Source organism: Uloborus diversus, chromosome 1, assembly GCF_026930045.1.
Source record: "Uloborus diversus isolate 005 chromosome 1, Udiv.v.3.1, whole genome shotgun sequence".
Taxonomy (NCBI): domain Eukaryota; kingdom Metazoa; phylum Arthropoda; class Arachnida; order Araneae; family Uloboridae; genus Uloborus; species Uloborus diversus.
In genome coordinates, this window is record NC_072731.1 from 191801385 (window position 1) to 191827703 (window position 26319).

General features: G+C 33.8%; 1 long non-coding RNA gene across 3 annotated transcripts in view; it reads right to left on the reverse strand.

Moving 5' to 3' along the window:
- Window positions 1-8984: 8984 nt before the first annotated feature.
- The window catches only part of LOC129234105 (uncharacterized), a 40316-nt gene continuing 22981 nt past the window's right edge, over window positions 8985-26319 (reverse strand). The window contains exons 2-5 of one of the 3 annotated variants that reach the window (XR_008581526.1): window positions 21954-22049; window positions 19205-19365; window positions 17722-17760; window positions 8985-10150 (exon numbers count right to left, since the gene is read on the reverse strand). This is a non-coding gene — a long non-coding RNA (uncharacterized LOC129234105). Of the gene's footprint in view, window positions 10151-17717; window positions 17761-19204; window positions 19366-21953; window positions 22050-26319 lie in introns of all 3 variants that reach the window. The other 2 variants (XR_008581527.1, XR_008581525.1) reach the window with 2 other exon arrangements.

Sequence of the window (26319 nt, forward strand, 5' to 3'; positions counted from 1 at the left end):
GTAAAATTACGAGAATTCAAAGAACTAGATAAACGACTAAATGATAGAAAGGCAAGTAAAATTGACATTTATTTCAATTAAAAAAAATGTACATTTCAGCATGTACTTTATAAACATGCTTTTGAGAAAATGAAACACGAATGAAATGGTTAGTTTTGCTAAACTTACAAAATAAAAAGAAGTAACTAATGAAATTTTACCTTAGTTCAAGTTACTCTAGTAACAAAAATACGCTGATACCAATGATTAAAATTTAGTAGCATCTAAAAGACACTTCAATGTATTATGTAACAAAAATTGAGTAAATTTAGAGCATTCCCTCATCTTCAAAAACACATCTGAAATAGAGGAAAAAATGAAATTTTTGGAAATTTTCGATTTTTTTAAGTACAATTTCGTCATTAAGAAATTGATAAATAGTTACTAAATTAGAGCAGATATTTACTTATAGATAGTTTTTCAATCTGAATCATTTTTACTGTTACTTTTTCATTAAAAGAGCTAGAAGAGTGATTTAAAATCTGAAGTAAATTTGCAAAAGTTCAATCTTTGTTAATATCTCAGATTCAAAAAAAGATCCGAGTAAATTTTAGTTTGCTCTTTCTCAATAGAGATTTGTTCAAAGAATGCGGAAATATTTATTTTTTAAATGTACGTTTATAACTTATGGAGTTATTGAGTCACAAACTGGCAGCAATGAACTCTGAAAATTTAGGCTTAGCGTAAGCATCAACTTCTAATTTCAATAACAAAGCAACAAACCGTTTTTAAACTTTCATACTTTGCATTTCCTCATAGATATGCATGGTTTACCTAAATAAAAATTTTCATTGAAATCTGTGACATGTCAGCCACTGCTGATTTGCTCATTTCGCATGGAATGACCCAATAATGTAATAAAAACTAAAATTGCAAAAAGGTGCTGCCGGTCAGATACACTTATCTTATTTCTATTATTAAAATTTTCATTCTCATGCCACAGCGTCACATATTCATTTCAATAAGAATAACGAAATTGAGTACATGCTAGAACTTCAGTTTTTGATTGCTTCTCACCTGGGTGTCAAGGTGATAGGGAAAAGTGATACGGACGTAGACTTCGTATTTCTTTGGTATCAGGTTTGAATCTGCAGTTCACGTGTTCAGCCGGTGAATTTTCAAAATACAGAAAAACGTCAGGGTCCTTGTCACATGATTTCTGCACAAGATCCCTTGAGCGCCTGCTTGGCACAGACTCTGAGACAGTAAGAACGAGATAATTCTTTTTTTTCCACCGAAAAGTATGTTTTTAAGAACGCATACCTAAAAAACCACTGGAAATGCGACATATGTGCATGAAAACAATTTCACAATAAATTTAGTTAACTTTCACTTTTGTTCAGAAACACATTTTTCCTACTGTTTCCGAGATATAATTGAAAATCACAAAATTAGGTTCCCCCTCCCCATAGGGTTGGGGACTTTCACAATCTTTACTTATTAATTATTTCTAACAAATTTCTTACTGAGGAAGTGCTGGCTTTCTGCACTTCCACAGTTCACTTTCGTTAAACAATGCCATGGGTGTGGAGCTAATTCACACTGCATGTACGTAGTTCTGCAAATCTCTGTCCAATTTTTGGAAAGGGTCTGTCCACAAATGATGTTACTTTTTTTTCAACATTTTTGACCCCCTCTCCCTTTGTCACAAAGTTTGTTTTGAAAGCTACTTTTCATAAACATATTCGTATTAAAAAATGCTTGATGTCACACTTCTCTTTCCTTTACCCCTTGTCACAATTTTACGACCCCCTCCTCCTCCCCCCACCTAACCCTTAAACATCATTTGAGTTGTAGTAATCCACAAATACTTCTTTATTGTCCATCAGGATTGTCGAATTCATTGAGAAAAGAGAAAGTGCGCGCGATCCTTTCAAGTCAGTTTGAAATTTGTGAATGGCAAGTGTTGCATTTTTTGCCGTGAAAGTGCGTGTTTGAAATTCTGTAACTTTTGATTGGTTTTATAAAATATAACAAAATAGATAATCAAATTGAAGGAAATTTGAAGCTCTACAAGTTTGTTATTAACAATTTTCACGAATTCCGATTCTGGGAGGCACTAGGTGCAAATGTTTGACAAAAAGAGATAATTTGATACCCGGAACATTATTGAAAATTTGACAAATACAAATGTGACGACCAGCAACAGGCTCTGGGCCCAGTTAGACTGGTCCTAGTCAATTTACAATCCCCAGTGAAGATCAATGGCCCTCTTAAAACTATCTACTCCCTTACTCATTACCACCTCACCTCTTCCGGTAAGCTGTTCCAAGGTTCCACTACCCTGCTATAATAATATTTTTTTCTAATATCCAAGTTAACCTGAGATTTAAATAGCTTAAAACAAGGACCCCTTGTCCTGTTTTCAGTGCTAAACCTCAGCCCCGTAACATCCTTCATTTTAATAAATTTAAACAACTGAATCATGTCCCCTCGGTCTCTTCTTTGCTCAAGACTGTACGTTTTTAGCCTTCTAAGCCTGGAATCATAGTCTAAATGAGAAAGTCCATTTATTAGCCTTGTAGCCCGCCTTTGAACCCTTTCCAATACATTAATATCCTTCTTAAGATAAGGAGACCAAAACTGAACAGCGTACTCCAAATGAGGTCTTACCAAACTTCTATATAAGGGCAGAACTTCTTTAGATTTGCTTGAAATAGATCTATTGATAAACCCAAGCATCTTATTGGCTTTGTTACTAGCTATGCTACACTGTTGGCTGAACTTGAAATCCTGACTTATTAAGACGCCCTGATCAGTAACTTTTTCTGCCTGACTAATGACTGAACCTTGCAAATAATATTTGTAGATATATGTGTAGAAACAGTTTCGTAGGAAGTTTATTTAACTTGAATTTTCATTTTAAACGAATATTTTCCACCGTTTCCGCCTTCTTCTCGAAAAACCCAAAATTTTCTTCCCCCCTCTCTCCCACCTTTAAATCACCCCCTAGGGGCGGGGACTTTTAGTATGTTTATTTACCAACTACTTCTAACAATATTCTGAAGTCAAAAATGATCGCATATTCCATGCACGCTACACCCGTTTTGAGCACTCATTGACTACTAAATACGTAAAACCGAGAATTTTTCAAAATGTCTCAGTACTTTTGGCGATATAGTGTATTTTGCGTGCTGTTAATGTATTAAGCATTATATTGTGAATGCCTAGTACTTCTGTTATAAATGCTCAATTTCATGTTTCATTCATTCACCAGGAGGTAGATTAATTAATTTTAAAAAAACTTGTGCTTTTATCCTTGTTTATATCTGCAGAAAGAAAATAACGCCTATCGATTGACACAAAAAAATTGGTGAGGTTTGAAAAAAAAAAAAAAAACTTATATAAGTCTAGAAAATTGATCGTTGATTGTAGTCTGCATGTTATAGTCCCCAAAAGATGGCAGCACTACTTGAGCGAAAAAGTTCCTATTGAGTGACCAAAGTTGTGCATCCGGAAAACCCCCGAGCGAGCGTGTTTTTTATTTATTTTTCTTTCTTCACGATCTCAAGCAAAGAATTAAAACTGTTATTGTAAGAGCAGTCAAAAATTTAAGAATTTTCACTTAAATTTAAGCAAAAGAAATATAGTATACAATCATGCTTAATGACTATACAATCATGCTTTAATGTCTTTTTTTTTTTTTTTTAATAAAAGGGCGGAATAATGAGTAGGAAAAAGAATGAATGAGTCATTACTAATTTTCAAATAAGTTTGCTTCAAAAGTTGCCTTTTAGTGTCAACAGTGCATTTATTCATCCACATAACTTGACAGTATTTTGGTTCTTTAAAGTAAAGCCACATTCTTTAGTAAATACATGTTTATAAACCAGATGATTATTGAAAAAATAAAAAAAAATAGCAATGAATTAATCTTTTGATTCAAATGTACTTGTTTAGTTATTTGCACATTTTAAAATACATAGAAATTAATAGGTTCAGAAATTCCAGAATATAGTGCTTGATTTCTGACATTGAACGTAGAGCCGTGATGGATTAGTTTCGAGGTTCGTATGTTGGACACTAACTTTTTTTAGAGCATTAAGAATTCCCTATTTCTGTATTCTACTGCGTGACAAAAGATCTTTATTTTCTAAAACCCTCAACAAATAAGGATCAACTCTGATAAATTTAATAATAGAGTTTTGACGAAGGATGGAATTGAATAGCGTTTCTTCAGCGAGAGTGGCAAAATCAAGAATGTGCAAACTTGCTACTACAGAGGACACCGGCTAATTGAATCAACCTTGTTAATTATCGAAACACAAAAACAACAAAATCCAGCTTTACTGAATTAGCCACTTAATTGAACCAGCCGTTTTATGGAATCAAAACTTAAGAATAAACATGATTCATATAAGCGGCAGCCATTGTCAGAATGTATATAAAGTGCTGAAAATAATGGTAAATTCAAAATGAGTGATGTACGAGCAGCAAAATTACATTGCAAAAAAAGACGAGCGGCTGTTACAGAAATTAGGGTTGCCATCCAAATTTTGCTTCAAAATAGTTGCTTTAGTAGCCTAATTTGTAAAAAAAAGTCGCCTAAATAGTCTCCTCAGCACAATGATTAAGTTGCATTTTTCACCCATTTAGTTGCTTTTTCCAATTTCTTTTAACTATTTACTAACTCAAAAAATACTTAGTGTAACAAAATCACACAACAGAAAATCTTAAAACATAGCTATTTATAGTAAATGCAAAAAAAAGAAAAAAATCAAAACTTAATTTCTCAGATCTAACATGTGTTTTAACATCATTCAACATTTTTTACTGGAACTACTACTTCAAAAAAGCAACTCTCAGAGTAGTAATGAAGTTGGTATTTAAATTTTTTTTAAAAATATTTACAAATTCAAAAAATACATTGTGTCACACAATCAAAAGATGACTACACCTATAGTAACTACAAGAAAATAAAAACTTATTTTCCCAAACATAATATTTTTTTTTCAAGATTAACTTGGTTCATTCAGCTTTTTTTTAATGGTACTAATAATAATAGAATTTAATGAAGATCTTTTTTTTTTAAGTCAAGACAAAGGAATTATAAATTGAGTTTGAACTTGTAAAACATATTCATGAGTCTTCAAAGTATTTAAGTTGGGAGACAGTATTGACACTTTCCCATGCATTTTAAATTTTAAATTGTCAATACATTTAAATGTTGATTTTTGTTTTCAATGCTGATCGTTGATTTGTGTATTTCAAAGTCTAGTCGTTTTTAAAAATTAAGAACTGTGAACTAAAATGAGACAGTTTTTTCATACTACTATTTAAATGTAATAATTAAGCAATAGCTGTATAGGGAAAGTAATTAATGTAATAGGTAAAATGGCTTCTGAAATAAGCCAAGTAAATAACAAACTAGTATAAGGGAAGGGGGGGGGGGGGCACATGTGAACATGGCACCATGACAACGTCAAGCAAAATATCTTAAAAAATTCTTAAATAATGGCAGGGCCAGTTCTACTTCTTAGCCTAACTTTTAGGGCAAGGACCCAGTTTATGTTCCTGTAGTGACAGGTTTTTTGTTTTAGCAGATGTTGATGTAATGTTATCAGACTTCTACATGTGAAAACATATTTTAAATTACCTAATAAGCTAAACTTAATTATTGCAAACCAATACATGAACATTCAAGTAAATTTATGAGTTGTTAATAGTTAAATCAATTTTCATTTCATTTTTTTATATTTTATATTTTAGTGCTATTAGTGATCACTTGAAGCAGTTTCCAGCTAAAAGGAGTCAAATTTTCATTTTCATATGAATTTCTCCTAGAGTTCAATTTTTAGTTACGTTCATTTCTATGTGAACTTCAAAAAACAAAGAAAATTAAATTAGAGTAGCTTTGAAAATATTTATTTTGGGAATAAATTTGAAGATAAACAAGTTTGCTAGTTTGAAATTTCGTTTTTGTCCGAAAATACGTAACTAATAACAACTTAAGAACAAAGCTTTAAAAAAATAAGAAATTATTGAAATAAAAATCAAAATAAATTGCTTTAAGATGGCATAAGTTAAAACATCTAAGACCATTTAAAAATATTAAAACACTAACTGGATGCTAAAAGATTAAAATTTCGAGCGCGGCAAGACATTTTCGGCGAAGCACGTGTTCAACGCTTGAGTGTTTGTTCTCTATATTTTCATTTCTATGTGAACTTAAAAACAGGAAAATTCAGTTCAAGTAGCTTTGAAAATATTTATTTTTGACATAAATTTAAAAGTAAGGAAGTTTGCTAGTTTTAATTTTCGTATTTTTACGAAAATACGTAACTAATCACAACTTAAGAGCAAAGTTTTAAAAAAATTTAAGAAATTATTGAAATAAAAACCAAAATAAATTGCCCTAAGATTGCATAATTTAAAATATCTAAGACCTTTTAAAATAGTTCAAACACTAACCGGATGCTAAAAGATTTCAATTTCGAACACGGCATGCAATTTTCGGCGAAGCACGTGTTCAACGCTAGAATGTTAACAAACAAGAAAGGCTTTAGTTTTTTGCCGTACATATTAGGATAACTTAAGTCAAAGCACTGGAGATCATTATTAATAATGCAATTTTATTACAGAAAACGAAAATTTTGCATTTGAATTCGACCTCAGTAGATCGACACGTTCGCCGCGCGGCGAAATGCTATTGGCTGAAAACTGTATGATGCAATCTCCATGTGTTGGAATGCAACTGATTGGCTCAAAATCGTTCCTCCTCTTTCTTTTTCAGTGAATTTCATAAAAGATGAAAAAATAGTCGCTTTTTATTGCAAAAAGTCGCCGTTTTTTTAAAAATAGTCGGTTATGGCGTTTTTTGCCAAAAAAGTCGCCATAGTCGCCTAAGGTAAGAAATAGTCGCAAAAGTCGCCTTTTTAGTCGCCAATGGCAACCCTAAGAAATGGATACAATGAAATTTCAAAATTCAGATTTGTTTTTGGGATTGTTCAATTTTCCAGTTTTAATAGTTTTATGTGCAATACTCAAAATTTCTAACTCCAATAAACTACAGGGGATGCTGCAGTCACTGTCTAACGGCGGATCAAAAAGTTAAGCAAACAAATGCTGTAGTAGGGGATAAAGGACAGTTGATCAACAGTATGCAATTCGGCTGCGCCTGCCGATGGCCGCCGTCGACTTCCCCTCCTGGTTGTGCCTCCCAATTTCACGCGTGCTTGTGAAAGAATACAAGGAATGTTTAAGATTAACTTTTCTATTGAAAGAGCAACTCCCCTCCCCACATCGCCAAAGACAACCCAAAGTTTTAAGACTACAATTTCGAAAATGTGTTTCGAGTAAGACCCCTAAATTCCCTAACTCTTAACTCACTCAAAAACAGCCAAAATAGCATTTCAATACTTCAGCATGGAGAAACTTTCGGGGGAGAGAGTAGCCCCCCCCCCCCTCCTAGCTTGTCCACGATATAAAAGTTTTAAGACCTCAGTATCTTGGGTTAATTTGCGGATTTACTATCTTTGCAAGAACAGCGTTTTTTTCGAAACTCGTGCTGCCGTTATTTTTCTCGTTTCCTTTCTCTCTCCCCCCTCCCACCCTTATATTTCCATTCTAGCAAGTGTTAGATTGAATGACATTGGAATTTAGTGATTTTGGGGAATCACTAAATTCCCCAAATCTTGTTAAAAATGCAGGAACGGTGCTCATCGGTAGTTCAAACCAGCTTGAGATCCCCCCCCCCCCCCCCCCGATTCTTTCTAAAATTTCCATTTTCATTAAAATCTTCAAAATCCCTGGTAGTTCCCGTTTTACCTGGTATGTGGGCGTCCTTTGCTGTGGCAAAAATATTTCATCTCGTTAGCAGTCACTCTCAACCAGTGATTCAGATTCAACTCGAAGACATTTTAAGAGCGCACATAATTTTCACTTTTGCGTCAAAAGTTTGCAGAAAAAAAAACACGAAAGGATGATCGAAAATAGCAAGATAAAAGTTTAATTTTCAATTAGAGACGAGTATTTCGAAAATTCAGGAAAATAACGAGCAACTCTGCAGTCTGCAATGCAGTGAGTTGGAAACAACAGAGCTATACCTGGAAAAAGTCAAACGGCGCGAGTCTAAAAACCACTCCTCCAAAAGCTTGTTGCAAACAAAACAAGCCCATGGCGGAAAATCGAGAAAATGTCGATGTAAATTCATGGTTATGGAACGGTCTAGTAATATTAAAGCATATTTTTCAAACACTCAATTTTTCTTTTTTTAAGTAAAAATTGAAAGTCATCGAATTTCTTTCCGTCCCGATCTCCGTCTCGGAAAGTTTGTCCAAGACGGAAATCCGTCCTGAGACGGAAGGTCTTGCACCCATAGGGCTTAGAGATGTAGAAATTTCTACATCGTGAAACATTGTTCTTACATCGCAATGGTGAGATGCATCATGATTTTTTTTTTTTTTTTTTGAAGGGGGTGGGGGTGGACATCTGAGCTAGGAACACAAAAATATGTGTCTGCAATTTTTGTAGCTAAGTTGCACTTTAAACTTAGCTACTTTTTTTGTGAATGATAATATAATAAACTGTTCTGATCAATATATTTTTCGTAGCGAGTTTTAAAAAAAATGCAGTTCTTGCACATTTATGGGGGGAAGTGTAGGTCTCGGTTTGCTAATAATACTTCCAACCAGCATTTATTAGAAAAATTTTCTATAGCTAATTCTTCACACCTTTGTAGTTAAGCTTCACATACTGCTGAATTTACGGTGATGTGAAAAAATTAAGAGGGAAAATTGGTAAAGATCATGAAGTGGTGTTGGTACATCTGGTACTCGGATTCGTAGTAGGTGCAGTATCAATGCAGCGGTTTAGAGAAAAACTCTAAAGTGGTTTAATGATGTTGGATGTACACTGGTTTTTTGCAATGCATCGATGCATCACCCAGTCCTACTAAATATATATCTTTTAAAGGAAACTTTCTACATTACTTAAAAATGAGATGCTACAAGAGAAAATAGATTTAATACATAAAAGCCAACAGATTAATGAATTGCATGTCTTAATGCTTCTGAAGAAGAAATTGTTTATGTTATTATCTGTCATGAAAACTTTCCATTAACAGAAAAATATAGATTTATGTCTGCCTGTGGATTGCCACCATATGTTCATTGAGTCGTTGTTTCCGAACAAAAGCTTTTGAGCAGATTTCACAAACAAATGGTTTCTCTCCAGTATGGAATCTCATGTGCACTTTAATATATCCGGAGCTAGAAAATGTCTTCGAACAAACTTGACATGAAAACGGTTTCTCCCCCGTATGGACTCTTGAATGTTCCTTCAGTTCTCCTAGTCGATGGAATGTTTTTGGACAATGTTCGCATGAAAAAGGCTTTTCATCTGTGTGGATCCGAAGATGTAATTTAAGCCTTGCGCTTGTAGGGAATGTACCTGTGCAAATGGTACAAAAATATGGTCTTGCGCCCGTGTGAATTCTAGAGTGTATATTTCGATCTGCTTTCCGAGAAAATGCTTTTGAACAAAATTCGCAACGATACGGCCGTTCGCCCGTATGAGTGACCATGTGACGTCTAAGAGTCATCTTGGCCCGAAAAGACTTCTCACAAACCAGGCAAGAGTAAGGCCTTTCTTCGCTATGGATACGCTTATGTGTATTGAGGTATTTTCTTTTAGAAAATTCTTTGGGACACATATCGCAAGGAAACATATTTTCACAAGTAGAGAATTTTAACAGATTTCAAATACTCAGCTCACATGAATGATCTTACAAGTATATTAAGATTTTTCAACATTCAATTTTTTTGAAAATCACGTTGCTTTTCATACACGTCAGCTATAATGTTATATCTTCAAAATAGCTCTTGAATTCAGTAGAGAATTTCAACAGATTTCACAACACTCAGCTCACATAAATGATCTCATAAGTATCTTAAGATTTTCACCATCCAATTTGTTTGAAAATCATGTTGCTTTTCATAGAAGTCAGCTATTATATTATATCTTCAAACTAATTCTTGAAAATTGTTAATCTGACACACAGTTCTTTTAAATTTGTTACAAAACTAATTTCTTACTTGAATTTGTAAAAATACAGTTAATATAATCAAAGTCTTCTAAATTTAATTTGTCATTCAATCATTGCAGATGATATCTGAAAAATAAATAAATAAATAAATAAATGAAGAAAATGCATTTGAGAAAAAAATTGAAAATGAAGATGCAGATTTTTTTTACTAATAACAGCATTTGGTTTATTAAATGTTCTTGAATTTCACAGTTCTGATTTTTTAATTAAGACAAATTAAACCTTCAATAAAAGAAAAGTTGATAAATTACTTCTCAGTATGAATATAAACAAGGAAGAAAATGGCTTAAAATACTCAACACAATTAAAACAAAATATCTCTCTAGTTTCAATAGGCAATTCCCACAGCACCTGTAAAGTCATAGTGTGACTGCAAGTTTGAGTTACAAGTTGAGGATCAATTTCAGGACATCTTGACTGATAGCCCTGCTCCAATTCAGCATCTCTCTAACTGGAGTATAGTGGGGTACCAGACTACCCTGGACATTTTAGATCTTCTTAGTGGGATTTCTTTAGTGACATACCATTTATTTTCAGTAGATTTCTTCACACATGTTAAATTTTAGGGTAATGAAAGAGCAAATTTTCTGGCCAGGTCTGCGGCTTAGGTACGTTTGAGCCGTTGCAGGGATCTCATATTTAATGAAATTTTCTCCTTTGCAAAAATAGAGCGAAATCATCTAGGGAAAACTCCAACTAACCACCCCTGGTATTTGCAAGAAGTCTGGGAGGGTCTTTCCTGCTAAATACAAGGCAATATCAAACTATCCTTTTGTGCTTCATGAGTGGCCATATCAGAGCATTCACTTTTGGCAGGATCAAAAGAAATTTTCTGGGTGCCTCATGGTCTTCTCTGCCCATCTCTTAGCTTTTTTTTTCTTTTTTGGATTTACAAAAGACAATGTTTCTTGGGATTCTGTACTGTTTTTGGAGAGTTATGGATTCATCGAGATTATCTAGCTTTGCTAAGCAGTCTGAAATTAGCAACATCAAAGATACAATCTAAAGAAAAATTATTTATAGTCACCTTAGATGAGCATTTAACTTCAAATAACACAGGAGAACAGTGACTTTGCTAACATAGATCTGTGACTTGTTTCTTACTAACTTTTGGCCCAAGCCTTCAAAAATGATCTTAGTTTTAGTTCAAGTCAACTTCTTCGAGTAACAAAGGGTTCAAAGCAACCAATTCAGAAAATGTAGGACATTTTTTTTTAAATATTAAACAAAAAAAGAAGATTTTTTATGTACGCAATAATTACGTACATTGCACACACAGTAAACAAAATTACCTTCGCATGTTTCTGATCAACATAGAATTATTTTATTCCTCACTGAAAATTTATTTTTTGCTGTGACAGTAAAGTGAATAAAATTTTGTCACAAATAATAGTAATAATATTATAGAAAGCATTTTGTATGAACTTAAAAGGTTTATGTCAGCTAATAGAAGTGCACTAGGACTTCCTGTGATCACTTCTCATTGAAATTGGCACATTCATATAAGATCATGAGTGTAACCAGGATTCAGGTAACGAAAGGGCAAGCTTAGGCGCAATACAATCATGGTTTTTAGTTGACTCTCTCCCCCCCCCTCCCACACACCAGAGCTGGATCAAAGACTTGAAACTGCTGCCCTTACCTATCCTCCTTTCACTTACTAAGTTCTTTGTATTAAGCTTGAGGTTTGGGTTACACTTAATTTTTTTTTTTAATTGAAGTCAATTTAGATTAGGAAGGTTTTAAAACGTTATTTTATCTTTGGTGATTGATGACATTAAGAGAATGGGGAAGGTTTAGGTGCGCAATGTGGAAATTTTTCGGAATTGAAGCTTTAAAAAGGCATTTTATAAGAGTTTTGATGACATTAGAAGATTTTGAACATTCTTTGGTGATGTTAGGGGAAGGTGACAGACCTTGACTGTTCCTCTAATGTTAAAATGCTCTTATTTTTAAGTAGTCCGCTACTGTTAAATAAGGGAAGGGGGAAGGGGAGGAGAGATGCTATTTTTGGTCAAATGAGAAAGGAAAGGCAGTTAAATGGCTCTCCTCCAGAAATTTTTCAAAATTGAAGCCCTAAAAGGGGAATTTGAAATTATCCTTGGTGAAATTAGGAGGCTTGGGGGACAAGGTAGCTGCCCCTTCCTATCTCCATCTGGCAAGGCCCATGAATAAGGTGTACAGGAAAACCCTGATGTGGTAGAAAAAAAGATAACTATAGCTATGAAATCTACAAGCTTATTTTACTCTAAAACAGCTTAAATTCCAATTCATGAGGGCTTTTGTAAAGTATTGTTTCCTGTGTATTACTTCAAAAAAAAAAGTGTAAACAAAAGTTCTATCACTTACGAAAAATATTAAATCAGAAAGAAACCAGGCAAAGTTCTCCAAGTGAAATGATTTAAAGTTTGATGCATAAGTGTATTTTCCTTTCGAAGAAAAAATAATTATAACAGCACATATGAGTAAAATATACAACTTAGTAACATAACACTTAGGCAAGCAACTTCTTGTGATTTTTTCATATTCTACCAAAAATGACTTGAGTATGAACACTACAAAACAGCTCGAGCAATTTCTTCCTGGTCTATAACTAATCAAGTACTTCCACCCATCCAAACTGGCACTAGTTCAGAGTCAGTGTAATAAAATCTTTTACTATATTTCAACTTCTCAATAATATAAAAAATAAATAAATAGGTAAATAACTAAATAAAAGCTAAGTTAAATTTAAAAACATAGCGTAATGTATATTTCTTATACAAAACTAAGATGTAGCTTTGCTTTAAATTCTGTATATGTGTGATAATTTTGTTATGTTGTTTAATGATTTCTGTAAAGCATAAATTCCAACTAATAGGTATTATGTATTGTGCGTTTTTCAGGAGAAGCCACTTCACCATGCCTCCTCGAACACAGAGTTCCATTTTACACGGGGGTGATCGGTACGTAATCCATGCGCTTCTAAAGTAGACAAACAGACAGCCTTAATTTGGGCGTGCATTTTAATGTGCAAAAAAGTGTTAGGGTCCTTTACATCACTTGCTTCACTTGTCTGAAGTCATTTTAGTTATTCTTATATTTTAAAAAATGCTGCTTTTACAACAAAATGCTATGACCCGAATACACCTTCTGCCGAAAACAGCGAAATAGAATCAACGGGTACCATGTGACGAGGGAGGAGTCAAGTGCCTTCTTGTGAAAAATGGACAGTACAAGTTTAAGTCAAACAAAAAAACTTTTTAAAGTTTTCTTTTTATGAAAGAATGCAAAAGACAAGATACACAAGACACAGATAAGATTCACAAAAGATGCTTTAAAATTAATGTACGTTTATAATAAACTAATGAGATATTCACAAAGCAACATAATGAGAATATATCAGGGTGGCGACAGGAACTGTGAAAAAAAGTTCCCTGACTTTTCCCTGATTTCCCTGATTAAGTTTACCAAATTTCCCTGATTTACGTTACCAATGATAATGGTTTTCTTTCTTTACTCTACTTGAAATCCATTGTATGTTTGTATAAAATGCAGTATTTTAAACGTTTTAAGTTGTGTAAAGTTGAACTAAAGATATGTTTTTAAAAAATGCTACTTTTTTAATAAAATGGTTAAAAAATAATATCAAGTCAATTTTTTTGGGAAAAAAACCCAACAAAACAGTATATTAATTTTTTCTACATGGAAAGATTATAGAAAATTTAAAAAAAAAATACTCCAGAAACCACTTAGCATAAGAATTTTAAGAAACTATTAAAATTACTCTTAAGGGGATATCACACGAGAGAAATTACAGGACATCGCAACCGCAATAGCAACCGTAACGCTATCCGGAACTGGTTTTTCTACTCACTTCCACAAACGATTGCTCCAAAATTCTCGTGTGCTATGGAAATTTGCAGTTGCTCGTATAGGGGCAAACATTTTCCTCCGCTAGAAAAAAATTGCCTTTAATTCTGGGCAAGTTACGAAGGAACCAATCAGGGCGCTGGGATTTCGTGACGTCAGGCAGCGTCACTGTAAAATATATTTGCAATCGTGGCGACAGAAATGTGGGGATTCCTTTTTATTGTTCTATTTATTTTATGTTTCAAAAATTTTCAGTTACACTTTAAAAAACGGGATATGAGCGACATTTAATCTTTGGTTTTGCATCTGATTTTGAATTTAAATTGCTACTTATATGTTAGTTAACATCAGTGCGAATTTTATGCATTTCTTAATTTATATTGGTGTTTTTTCGTTTCATTAGGTTTTTGAAAATTGTTTTGCACAAATGTTACAATGGGGTCGTTTCTAAAATTTTAAACGTAATTTTTTCTGAAAGAGCATGTTTAAAAACATAGGATCTGACCATTTTTTAAATAATTTGTTTTTGTTTAATATTTTTAAAAAATTACTTAAATCGTGGCGCTTTCATTGTTTACATTTCTGTTGTGTGACGTCACGAATGATGAAATGCTATTCGTGTTGACATTCACAGAGCAAAATATTTAATTCGCATCTTTACTCACGTGTATTTGTAACGTCATCAAGACCGCGCTTTGTTTGAAAAATCGGACATTTAAAAAAATTAATTAAAAAATAACGGTTGGGAAAATGAAAGTATTTTTGGGTCTAAGTTATTTTTTTTGCTTATTCTATCAATTTCAGTGATAAAAGTACTACTTTTGACTGGAGGAAGCCACCCCATTCTGATACTTGAACAATTACAGTAAATTTTTTCCTTGAAAAAGTTGCGTGAAAATTCCTTTTTAAAAATCATAGCATTGAAGCTGTACTTTTCTTTTTTAATTCAAACTGATGGGTACATACAGTATGTACCATTTGAAAATACTTAAAATGTAGGAGAATGTGAGGCAAAGTGAAATGGTGAAATATTTACTCTACTTTTAGCTCCACCTATTTAGTAATATTTTGACTGTGTAGTAACACATGTACTCTATTCCAGTCAAGAAAAATAATCCCTCTGAAAATCAAAGAATATGATAATACAAAGAATTTTTTAAAAATGATACACACATTGTAATATTTTGTTGAGATGTCAAAAATTATGTTTGGCATTATTAAATGATAAAGTTATTTTTATTAACATTTGAAATATTGAGACGTACTAATATTCAATGCAGTGTTAATTTGATCAGTATTAAGCTTATTTGTATTATAAATGCTTGTATAGCTTGTATAAATGCGCATCATCGTTTCATTACATTTTTTTAAAGCGTCACTTTATTTTTAAATGTCTGGAACTATTTTAATAAACTCGGCCACAGATTTTCCTGTGTGCAATATGTATCTAGTGGCGTTATATTTGTGTAAGTTAAAGTGTTAGCACATCTCCAATATATTTATGAACTCGAAGTTTAAAAAAATAATTATGAAAGGCCTATTGATCAGAGTTTGCTGGCTTTTTTTTTTTTATTTGTCATGTTTGTTTTTAGCTATGAATTTAGGTATAATTTGTTAGAATTAAAATTTCTTCTTACCTGTCAATAAGTGACTAATAAATCCTATCTAAAATTAAGATTTAATTTAGTAGTTATGGGAAAAAATAAGCCTAGAGAAGTCATATATTCTGTATGTCTTCTTTAAATGTAACAAGAGTATCACTTTAAATCAAACATTCAATTAATAGTAATAAAAGTTTTCTGTTTTTCTAAAATTTTCACCATAAGTTCTACAAATTAATGTTAAAACTCAAATATGAATTTAACAGGAGGAGCTTTGGTGACTGCATGAAATAATAATTGATGCTCTAGCTCTGAAATCAATCATTGCCTTGATCATTTCCCCTTTTTTTTTGCCATCTTTTCACAAATCCACATACAATTAAAGCTGCAAGAGCTGCATTAAGTATTCGATTACTAATTTCATCCATAAGTGTCGAATTAACGCGACGCAGCGTGATAACCAAATGCGGAATTGACGAAAAGCGATGAACAAGCGCAAGCACATGGATGTACACTAAAAAATGGTAGCCCCCGTTGTGAGCAAATCGAGCAACCGTCCGAGCAACCGGCAGTAACCCTGTAGGCAACTTCCCGCCCGAAAAACCAGTTCCAGATAGCGTTGACGGTTCCTATTGCGGTTGCGATGTCCCGTAATTTCTCTCGTGTGATATCCCCTTTACAAACATATGTGTATTTCTGATAGAACTAAAAAGTAATTGAAATTATTTTGAACTAAGTTTTCCAACAGTATAATAATTGTTGCAAGAATAACAAGTAATAGTGAAAGAATAGAAGTAATGTAGCTATTCTTATATAACTAATTGACATATTTATGCAAAACAGATGAAACCATTTGACATCCATTCATAGGGAGCTTTTCTCTAATCAAGAACATAGGTTTTAATGAATGAATACAGCATTTTAACAATAAAAAAATAAAGATATTTACTTAAGTACACAAGTTAACTCTATTTCAAATGATTTCAGTACATAACGAAAAAAAATCTTAGATTGCTTTTGTAACAAACAACTTTGAAATGCAAGAAAAAGAAGAAGAAAAAAAAAGCAATTAGTTAATTTCAAAATGTATAAAAGAAGAATACAACTTGGTTATAAAATTAAAGAATCACTTCAGTCTGAAGAAAAGAAAACCTTTATAACTTGCGGCGACAACAAATAGTATAACGGCAAAAAGCAAAGTTGTTTTAATTGAAAGTTCAATTTTAGCAATTAAATTAAAAACGCGAAGAAGTAATAACTTTTAAGCTTTTATAGTATTAATTCAAAAACCAAAGATTTCTTCTTGAAATCGTGATTCAGTATGCTAATTACTTCGAGACAATGGAATAAAGGCAAAGGAGCTAAGGCATTAATGAAGGTTTCCTCTTTGCCTGTATGGTTGTTTATTTTACGTAGGACTAAAAGCGTAAAAGGAAATTTCAAGCTAGGTAAAATAAACAACCTAATAGACACAAAAGCAATCTTAGGAAGTTCATCCTGTGGTTAATAAGTAAGATTCAATACTTTGACGTTGAGGAAAAAAGATGCACAAATATGCGGCAGTGTATAATCGCACCTCATTAATTTTACCTTTCTTTTTTTTCTTTTTTTTGAACAGATAATTTGCGGAAAATGCGTAGGGAATTAAGGGTACTTAATTTTGCAAAGCAAAAAAAAATGTCTTTCTTCAAAAAATCAATTTTCCCTGATTTTTTGTTATTTTTTCAAAATTCCCTGATATTTCCCTGACTTTTCCCTGATTCATCAAGTTCCCTGACTTTTCCCTGATCTCCCTGATCTGTCGCCACCCTGTATATGAAACAAATTACTTCCTTCTAACATTTTTCTTTGAATATAGAGTTTGACATACATCAGAAATTGGAATATCATAAATGGGAGGTATACTTCCAGGTACAGCAGATTTTGGGGCTCTAGAATGTTCATCCACAATGGTGTGTATATCAGACAAGTCAGGTGTCATAATCAAGTTAATACCAGGATATACCAATACAGCAAATATAAATATTACACAACAAATGTACACAGGTATTGCGACTGCCCAATATTTTTGAGGCCAATAGGTTAAACCTGCAGCTTCCAGCCAAGAACTTGGGACATAAGCCCAGATCAAATAAAGGAAGAACAACATATAACTTAGTAAGTATAAAACAAACCCATACACACTTCTTGTAGATGTAGGGGCAGGAGAATGCTCACTCATACCTATAAAAATTAAATGCACACATTTAATGATGAACTATATAATAAGTAAATCCAAAATGAAAATTAAAATAGTTCATACCTGCTAACCTTATGAAATGAAAAAACATGAGATTGGATCAAAGGGGGATTGTAAACGATGTTATTTGAAGAAAAAATATGGTTTTATCACGCCATTTTAGTTCAAATTGCACTAATTTAATGTATAAATTTAATAATGTCTCAGAGTTCTAACAGGTTTCTTGGAGATAGCATGCAAATGATAGAAGCTTTATCAAAAATTAATTTACTCAAACCTGCAATTTTAATTGTGTTAAACAGTTGGAAAAATATGTAATACAAGTTGTAAAATAAAATATATACACCGAAAAAAAGTCATCCAAGAGTTTTAAACCATACATTACATTTCAAGTGGAACAATAAGCTTCTATTTCAAACAATAATTTTTAGGGGTGGGGGGAATTCAGGAAGTTATCAGAAAAAAGGGCAAAGCAGAAACAGATGGTAAAAAATTGCTGCCCTATCACCCACAATGTGCTGAAATTGCCTAAGTCTTTTTCCCACGTGCAAGTACATGCAATATACTGTACAGAGCATTGCTGCCATCAGATCTTGGAAAGTTAAGAAGCTATGCCAGTGCTCTTTAATCAGGATTAGTAAAACAATTTTTCTTTTACAAACAAGAATCTCAATAAATTACAGTAAAATAATGATAAAATAAAAAATCTAAAGAAAAATAGGAGAAATTGATACTTGAACGTAAAACCAGGAGGAATGCACAAACAACAAGAGTGTCCTGTGAAAAACAGGAGAGTTGGCAGGTCTGATATTTGTATAAATTTTACTTTAATATTTGAAAATCTTAATGCATCATCAGCATTATTATTATTATTTTTTTACTCAAAGCAACAAAAGAAATAAAAGTCAATAAAGTGTCTGATCTACCTTTGACCCTGGTACATAATTTTATTTGGCTGGGTATTAATTCCTAAAGTCAGCCTAAAGGCTTAAAGCAATGAGATAAATTAGTACAAATCTGGGGTTATTAAAGTGACCACACACACACACACACAGCAAAGTATGAAATGGTAGCATTCTATACAATTCCTAGCCATAGTAGATAATGTCAGATATTTTTTGGTGAAGTATGAAGTACAGGAATTATTTTTTCTTTTCTCAGCACAGTATACAACAGCTAGGCATTATATTGAAAGACAAATGCTATTTAGGTGAAGCATATAATGGACAAATTTGGATGAGTGTTTTAACTCTATCCTACACATCCCAAGAGGAGTTTTCAATGATCCCTAACTGGAACTCAAGCAATACTCATTTCTGACCGCAATTTTGCTCCACTCAATGAAATTCAAAAATGCATGCATGCAACACCACCACGACAAAAGCACCTTGCACAGTAAAAACTGGACTGTTAAATAGTCTTACTAACCTCAAATTCTGTTTGCTAAGTTAATATTAAAGATCACTGCAGTCAATGGTATCCAGGTCGCTTGTGCTCCAGGCTCCAGTGGTTGCTGCTTTTCACTTATCTAGTTCACTTCAATTCCATGCCTTTTCTTTGGTGCTATAAAGCAGTTCATAGTAATCATTCTTTCAAAAGCAAAAAGTCACACAGTTACAGCAAAAGTTAATCATTAGCCTATATCATAATGTACATGCTTATGTGATTTTATTTAATTTAGATAATGCCATCTCAGTGCATTGTTTTAATTGTTAAAGAATGCATGCCCCCCCCCCCCCCACATTTACTACAGGGCCTGGTTGCCAGAAGTGCACTTTCCATTTTTGTCAACAGGTATGCAGGTAAGTTTTCACTATATAGTGAAAAAGGCTTAACATGAAAATGAGGGAAGAGAAATATTTAAAACATAAAAAAAATGAGGGGGGGGGGAGAACTATTTTAAATATACTACACACTAAGCTTTCATTAAGCGGTTTTGCATACTACCAGGGTTGCCACCCTTAGAGAAACTATTTGAGGAGCATCTGTGGTGATTTTGAGGAACATTTTGAAATTTTGCGGAGCAGCTCAGTATTTTGTATAGAAATCAATATAAAAAATTAAACCTCTTACTTATTTGTTTTATTTATTTATTTTTTTTTTCGAGCTTTAATAATCATTTCAAGCACTAGAACGAAAATAATTATTTTTAAATTAATAAAACAGCTTTAAACACTATGTCATGTTTTGAGTATAAGCATCTTTAATTTCTCATATTTACATGCCTGTCATAATAAACTAGCAAAATATAATAAATTTAATTTTATTAAAATCTTCGATAAGCCTGGCCAGTTAAGGCCAAAGGAAAAATGCAGTGCAAAATAACTTCTTTGTGGAGCTGCGTGGTTTTGCTATTTTTGCAGAGCAACTCCGCAAAATGCGGAGCAGTTGGCAACCCTAATACTACACTCTACACGGAAGTCAAGTTATATTTATTCGTGCAATTTTAGAGGCTAAAAATATCTAGTTTCAAGAGGGAAGTTTTTGTTAATAAAAGCTATGAATGGTTTCACCAAGACGTTCTATTTATGGGGCATTTTTATTTTATTTAAAACATACAAAACATCCTACAAATCATTGAGAGAACCTCCTACTTTCACCTGTATTATATATAACAATTAAAATCTTAATGCAAAATATATTTTGAGTTACTGTAACTCATAGCTGCTAGTACTAACATTTGGAATTTCGAAATAGAGGGTTACATTGATCATTTAGCATCTTTCTTAGTCTCTTAATAACATTATAAACACAACTAAAATTACATCTTTTTTTCACTATTCAATGACTCAAAGTTGCTGTAGGAAGCTGCAGCAGCATTACCATCTAACAAGGAGACCTTACGGTCTGGGAAATTCAGATCGGGATGAAATTCAGCAGATTAGTAGTATCCCTTGAGAGTATCCACACAGTAATGTAATAAAGCGCACTAGCCAGAACATTCCGAGAAATTAGCCTCTTAAGTTTTACGCGCAGCTTATGTATTAGTAGAGATTTTTGTCAGCAGCAGCTTGGTGGCTTGTGGTTGGTGTACTGGATTCCCGTGCAATCCATCCCGGGTTCGATACCTCTTGAGGGATTCTTTTTTTCACCAAAATGTACCTCACTCGTTCGACCTTGCAACGTCTGTTTTTATAGACATGTAAAGAATCTAATATAGCATATACAAAATTGTGCAATCTCGTTGAAAATAATAGAAAAATAAATATCCGTGAAGACTGCATAAAAATACAATCAATAGTCCATCATCAATTGTGATCGCCAATTTTTAATAAAATCATTCGGTATGCCTGGTATACTTCAAAACTTTCGGACAAAAAAGAAATTTTCATGAATATTAATGAAGTATGTTTTCCTACGAATCTTTTACAGAAAGGTTGCTCCTGTAAACAAACTTCCTTTGTACATTGTGCAAGATGTCAAAACAGTTTTTGTTTTCCATGTTTTTATGATAGTTATCATTCTGGTGTATGTATATAAATATATAATTGATAAATAAAAAATATATAGTTAAATTTTATACATAAATTCATAAGTCTTACTCTAATTTTGCTGCTGTGGTAGTTCAAATTATAATTTACAGTCGATTGAATTTATCTCTATTTTCTCTATTGAAAATACATTACATATTTAAAAACAAAAGTATTTCCTTCAATTCTAATTTCAATAAGAGCTGTAACAGTTGCTTTATCAATTTATATTAAAAAATTCTTCGAGAGGCATCAAACCCGAAATGGATAGCACAAGGATCCAGTACGCTGACCACACAGCCACCGAGCTGCTGCTGGCGAGAAATCTCCACTAGTATATAAGCTGCGTGTTAAACTTTAGAGGCTGTTTTCTCGGAATGTTCTGGCTAGTGCCCCTTATTAATTTACTGTGTGTATACTCTCAATAGTTACAACTAATCTGCTGAATTTCACCCTGATCTAAATTTCCAAGACCGTAAAGTCTTTTTGTAAGTCAGAACAGAAACAATTAGCTATATACTAATGCTTTATTCTCTGCTTTCATTAGGTACTTAATAATAAAAGAAGCTTTAAAAAAAAACTATAATTCTGGATTATTTTTCAAGTTTAATTAAATTTTGTACTTAATAATGGGCAATTAGTGTAATTCAACTACCAAGAGAGAGATGAATATAAAAAAGAACAATAAAAATTTTACCTATACTTACTGTTTCATAGATTGCAAGGTATCAAATTCAGCAGTAGCATTTGAAGGAATAAAACTTCATTTTTTGCAATAACTTTACTAAGAATCTGTATACCTCCTGTAATGAGAAATTTGAATTAAAATTTTATAGAAATGTTTTTCACAATATTTTTGTCTTAACCCTCCTGGCGGCAAGCCCAAATATATTCGGAAATATTTTTATATTAAAAGCGGCAGGCTACGAATATGTTCGGAAACTTTTTTGTACTGAAAACGGCAAGCTACGAATATATTCGTAGCGGCATTTTTCGCTTCCCCCTTAAGTCACTCTAGCGTGTAATAGGAGGTGTGGTAGACTCTCCTTCAATTTGAATGGGAGGCATGTTGCTGTCTGGCATTGATGGGACCCAACGTAGCTTCTCTCAAAATATCACTACAATGAATGACTCTTTTAAGTACGTTTAATGTTATTTTATTTGAATTATACGCACGTGTGTTTAAATACAACGTTATTTAATTAGGAAAATAGGCATCATAAAACTTGAATGTGTATTAAAGGGGGTGGGGGAGGGGAGAGGAATATATATATATATATATATATATATATATATATATATATATATATATACATATATATACACTAGGGTGGAGCTTATTTGCACTGAAAAAATAAAGTTTTAATTTTTGTAGGTCTTTGTTATGCTGGGGTGTTGACTTACCGCCAGCAGGCCGGACTGTTTGCGTATAGTGGTTAGTACAAGAGTCTCCTGGTTACAGGAGTCAGGAGTATGAGTTAGGCTGCATCAAAAACGATTAACGTTAGGTCAGAAAAACACTTCTTTATTCTCTCTAGGAGACATTAGACATTACAATAACTTTAACTAGGTGTAGACCTTAAAATGAACATGATTGCAAATTATGGTATCATTAGAAATTATTCCGATTAGACAAACATAGTGAAAGTAAAATGCATGCGCCTAGGGGTTAAACATGGTAGGAGAAAATATACATGTACAAGAAAAAATCAAAATCACCCACAGAGTCCAGATCAAACACTTGTACGACGACGCCGGAGGTATTTTGGAGCATAGCAGCGACCTTAGGTCGCACGCGGGCCGTAGAATCGACGTCTACGAGCCCTCGCTTGAGTGACACGCGCACTAGATACAGATTCTTCGCCTTATCGGCCACGGATTTCACCTTTACTCGGCGAGGGAGCCGGACATTTCTCCAACAGTGCTAGGATGTTTCCTACCCTTGCTCCGGGGATATTGTAATGTTCATGCGGTGGGAAGTCGTTGCGCCATTTTCACACGTGCAGTCGTGCCGGGGCTGCTCTGCTGCGCTGGGGCTGCTCCGCTGTGCCAGGCTCTTTGCTCCGGGAATACGGATAATGGCTCAGGCGGTGGGAAGTCGTTGCGCCATTTTCACACGTGCAGTCGTGCCGGGGCTGCTCTGCTGCGCTGGGGCTGCTCCGCTGTGCCAGGCTCTTCGCTCCGGGAATACGATAATGGCTCAGGCGGTGGGAAGTCGTTGCGCCATTTTCACACGTGCAGTCGTGCCGGGGCTGTGTTTCAGATGTTCAGAGTTGCTCGTTTCTGGCCACCATCTGCTTCCATCGGGCACTATATGGCTTATTCAAGCCTGCATTCTAATTCCACTTGGGCCGAAGACGGTGATCTTTGGGGTGGAGAGTTGATTTTTCAATTGTTTCATACTTGGGTCATTCTACCAAAGAAAAGCTTCTCTCTTTTTCCGCTTCTCCCAGGCCTACTTCTTCTTCCGACCGCGTCTCTCCATGGCTACCCGAGCAAGTGGCGGGAAGGAGAAAAAAAAATCTCTCTCCAGATAGGCTGGGAGAAAAACGGGTTTTCATTCGATGCGCTGTATGGTGCTGACATCTAGGTCCGGTGCATGGAGTTAATTGATTTTCAGTATGAGGTATTATTTGAAATTGTGACAAGTTTTGTTGTCACATTTATCCCCCCCTTAAAAGCAAAAAAATAGGCGCGTTACACTGTCAACATGGTAGGCACATCCTACGAGCTCGTCGCATTGGTGACATACATGATAAATGAGAAATTCTTGAATAAAACTGAATGTATACATATAATAGAAAAACAAATACAAAATATTCATATGATGCAGCAACTCATATTTTGCTATTGATAAGATTCCATCATCAACTCATGAGGAATACTAAAAGCGTTGGGTTGCGAAATTATGTCGTTTGTTTAAAATGTCCCGATTGCACGTATCAACTTTAGCCAACATTACTGCACAAAACCTTATGGTCGAGAGAGAAGAAAATAAAAGGAAAAAAAAAATTTTGTTGCTGAATTACAACATTTTTTTTTTTTTTTTGTTATATTCCTGATCAGTCAAACACGGAACCAGCCAGCTATCAAACCGAAGGAAAATGTAATTTTGGCCAAAAATTACATTTACAGGAAAACAAATTTTGGTATTTTCCTCACTTTTTCTTCCCTATACCAGAGTGCAGCAATAAGGACATGACACGGCGAAGGGAACACAAAGATCAAAGCAAATTAGTGCTGCAAATTTGGACGCAATTCATGAATGGGGATTAATTTGCTCACATGTACTTTCATTTCTTTATCATCTTTTTGAATGATATAATTATCATTTCTGATTGTACGTGTTATCTCATAGGGCCCTGAATTTTTACTGCCTAATGCAGTTGAGCCATGGAAGTTCTTTAAATATACTTTGTCCCCTAATTTAAAAATAGGCTTTTTCCTGCCTTTGATTTGTTTGTTTGCAGTTTCGAAGTATCCTTGCTCATTTTCCTGCACAATTTTTTTTGCTTCAGCAAAGTGTTCATTTAACTTTTTTATGTACACAGAATGACTTTCGACCGTTTGGGGTTGTTCAAAATTGCTGAATGGCATATTCAGTTTTCTCCCAAAAAACAATTCAGCAGGAGCAAACTGTGTGACTGCATGGACAGAATTGTTGTAATGGAGTTTAAAAAAAAGTAGTCTGTCTGGCCACTCAAATACTTTCTCAGACATTGCGGAGAGACTCTGTTTTAAAGACAAGTGTATTCGTTCAATCAAGCCATTTGATTCCGGATGATATATAGAGGATTTTCTGTGATTAATTTGCAGATTTTGTAAATAATCCTCGAATTCTTTAGAGCGAAAATTTGGACCGTTGTCAGATAACAAAATTTTGCATAGACCAAATCGGGAAAAGTAACCATTCATAGCCTTTATTATGGCAGGGGTTTTGATGTTTTGTAAAGGGATTGCCTCCAAATGCCTGGAATAGTGGTCGACAATTGTTAGGATGTAATTCTTATTGTCATAGCTACGAGGCAGAGGTCCAACACAGTCGATTGCTAAGATCTCATTTGGGGCCAAATGACTCTTTGGAATCAATGCACATTTTGTTTTTGTGCTTCTAGACTTATTTTCCAGACATTTAGAACAGTTGTCACAAAAACTCTTAGTATCCGAAAACATCCCTACCCAAAAAAATTTTTGATAAAGAAAATCATACGTCTTTTTGACACCGAATTGTGGTGCATGTGCATTTTCTAAGCAAGTTGTTATAAGTGAGCGCGGAATCAAGATTTTATTATGAATTGATTTATTTTTTCCCTTTGGGTTTGTATGTTTGATCATGACAACATTGGTGTGTGAGTCGACAAAATAGGGTTCCTTAGGGGTCAGAGTGTTGTTTTGAATTTTTTGTAAGATACCAGATACAAAAGTATCCCTTTCCTGATGCTGCCTTATGATTTCATGTGTGATATGATTTTTTAATGCAAAGACATTTATGTTATTTATTTTTACAGTGTCGTCAATGCATCTGGTCAAATAATCACTTGGGTTTCTGAAACCGGGCAGATGTGAAATTTTGTAATCAAAAGGCTGCAGGTATAATAACCAACGTGCAACAATGTCAGGTTGTTTTTCTAACTTCAGATGATACGTTAGTGCCTTTGCATCGGTTAAAATTGTAAAGGGTTTTGCATACAAATTTTCATGAAAATGTTTTACGGATGCAAAAATTGCCAAGAGTTCACGCCTAATTGAAGGATAACGGGATTCAGCACCTGACAATTTTCTTGAGTAAAATTCAATGGGATAGAATTTTCCCTTATCCTTTTGCATTAATATGCCACATATTGCCTGCTGAGAAGCATCAGTCACAAGATACAATTCCTCATTAGGGTTCAAATTTCTTAATACAGGCTTCTTGAGTATTGTGTCCTGCAATGCGTCGAAGGCGTTTTGACATTCAGAGTTCCAAATAAAAGGTGTGTTTTTTTTGGTTAGATTGGTTAAAGGTTCAATTACTTTTGAAAAATTAAAAATCATATGCCGAAAATAATTTACCATTCCCAGAAATGATTGAAG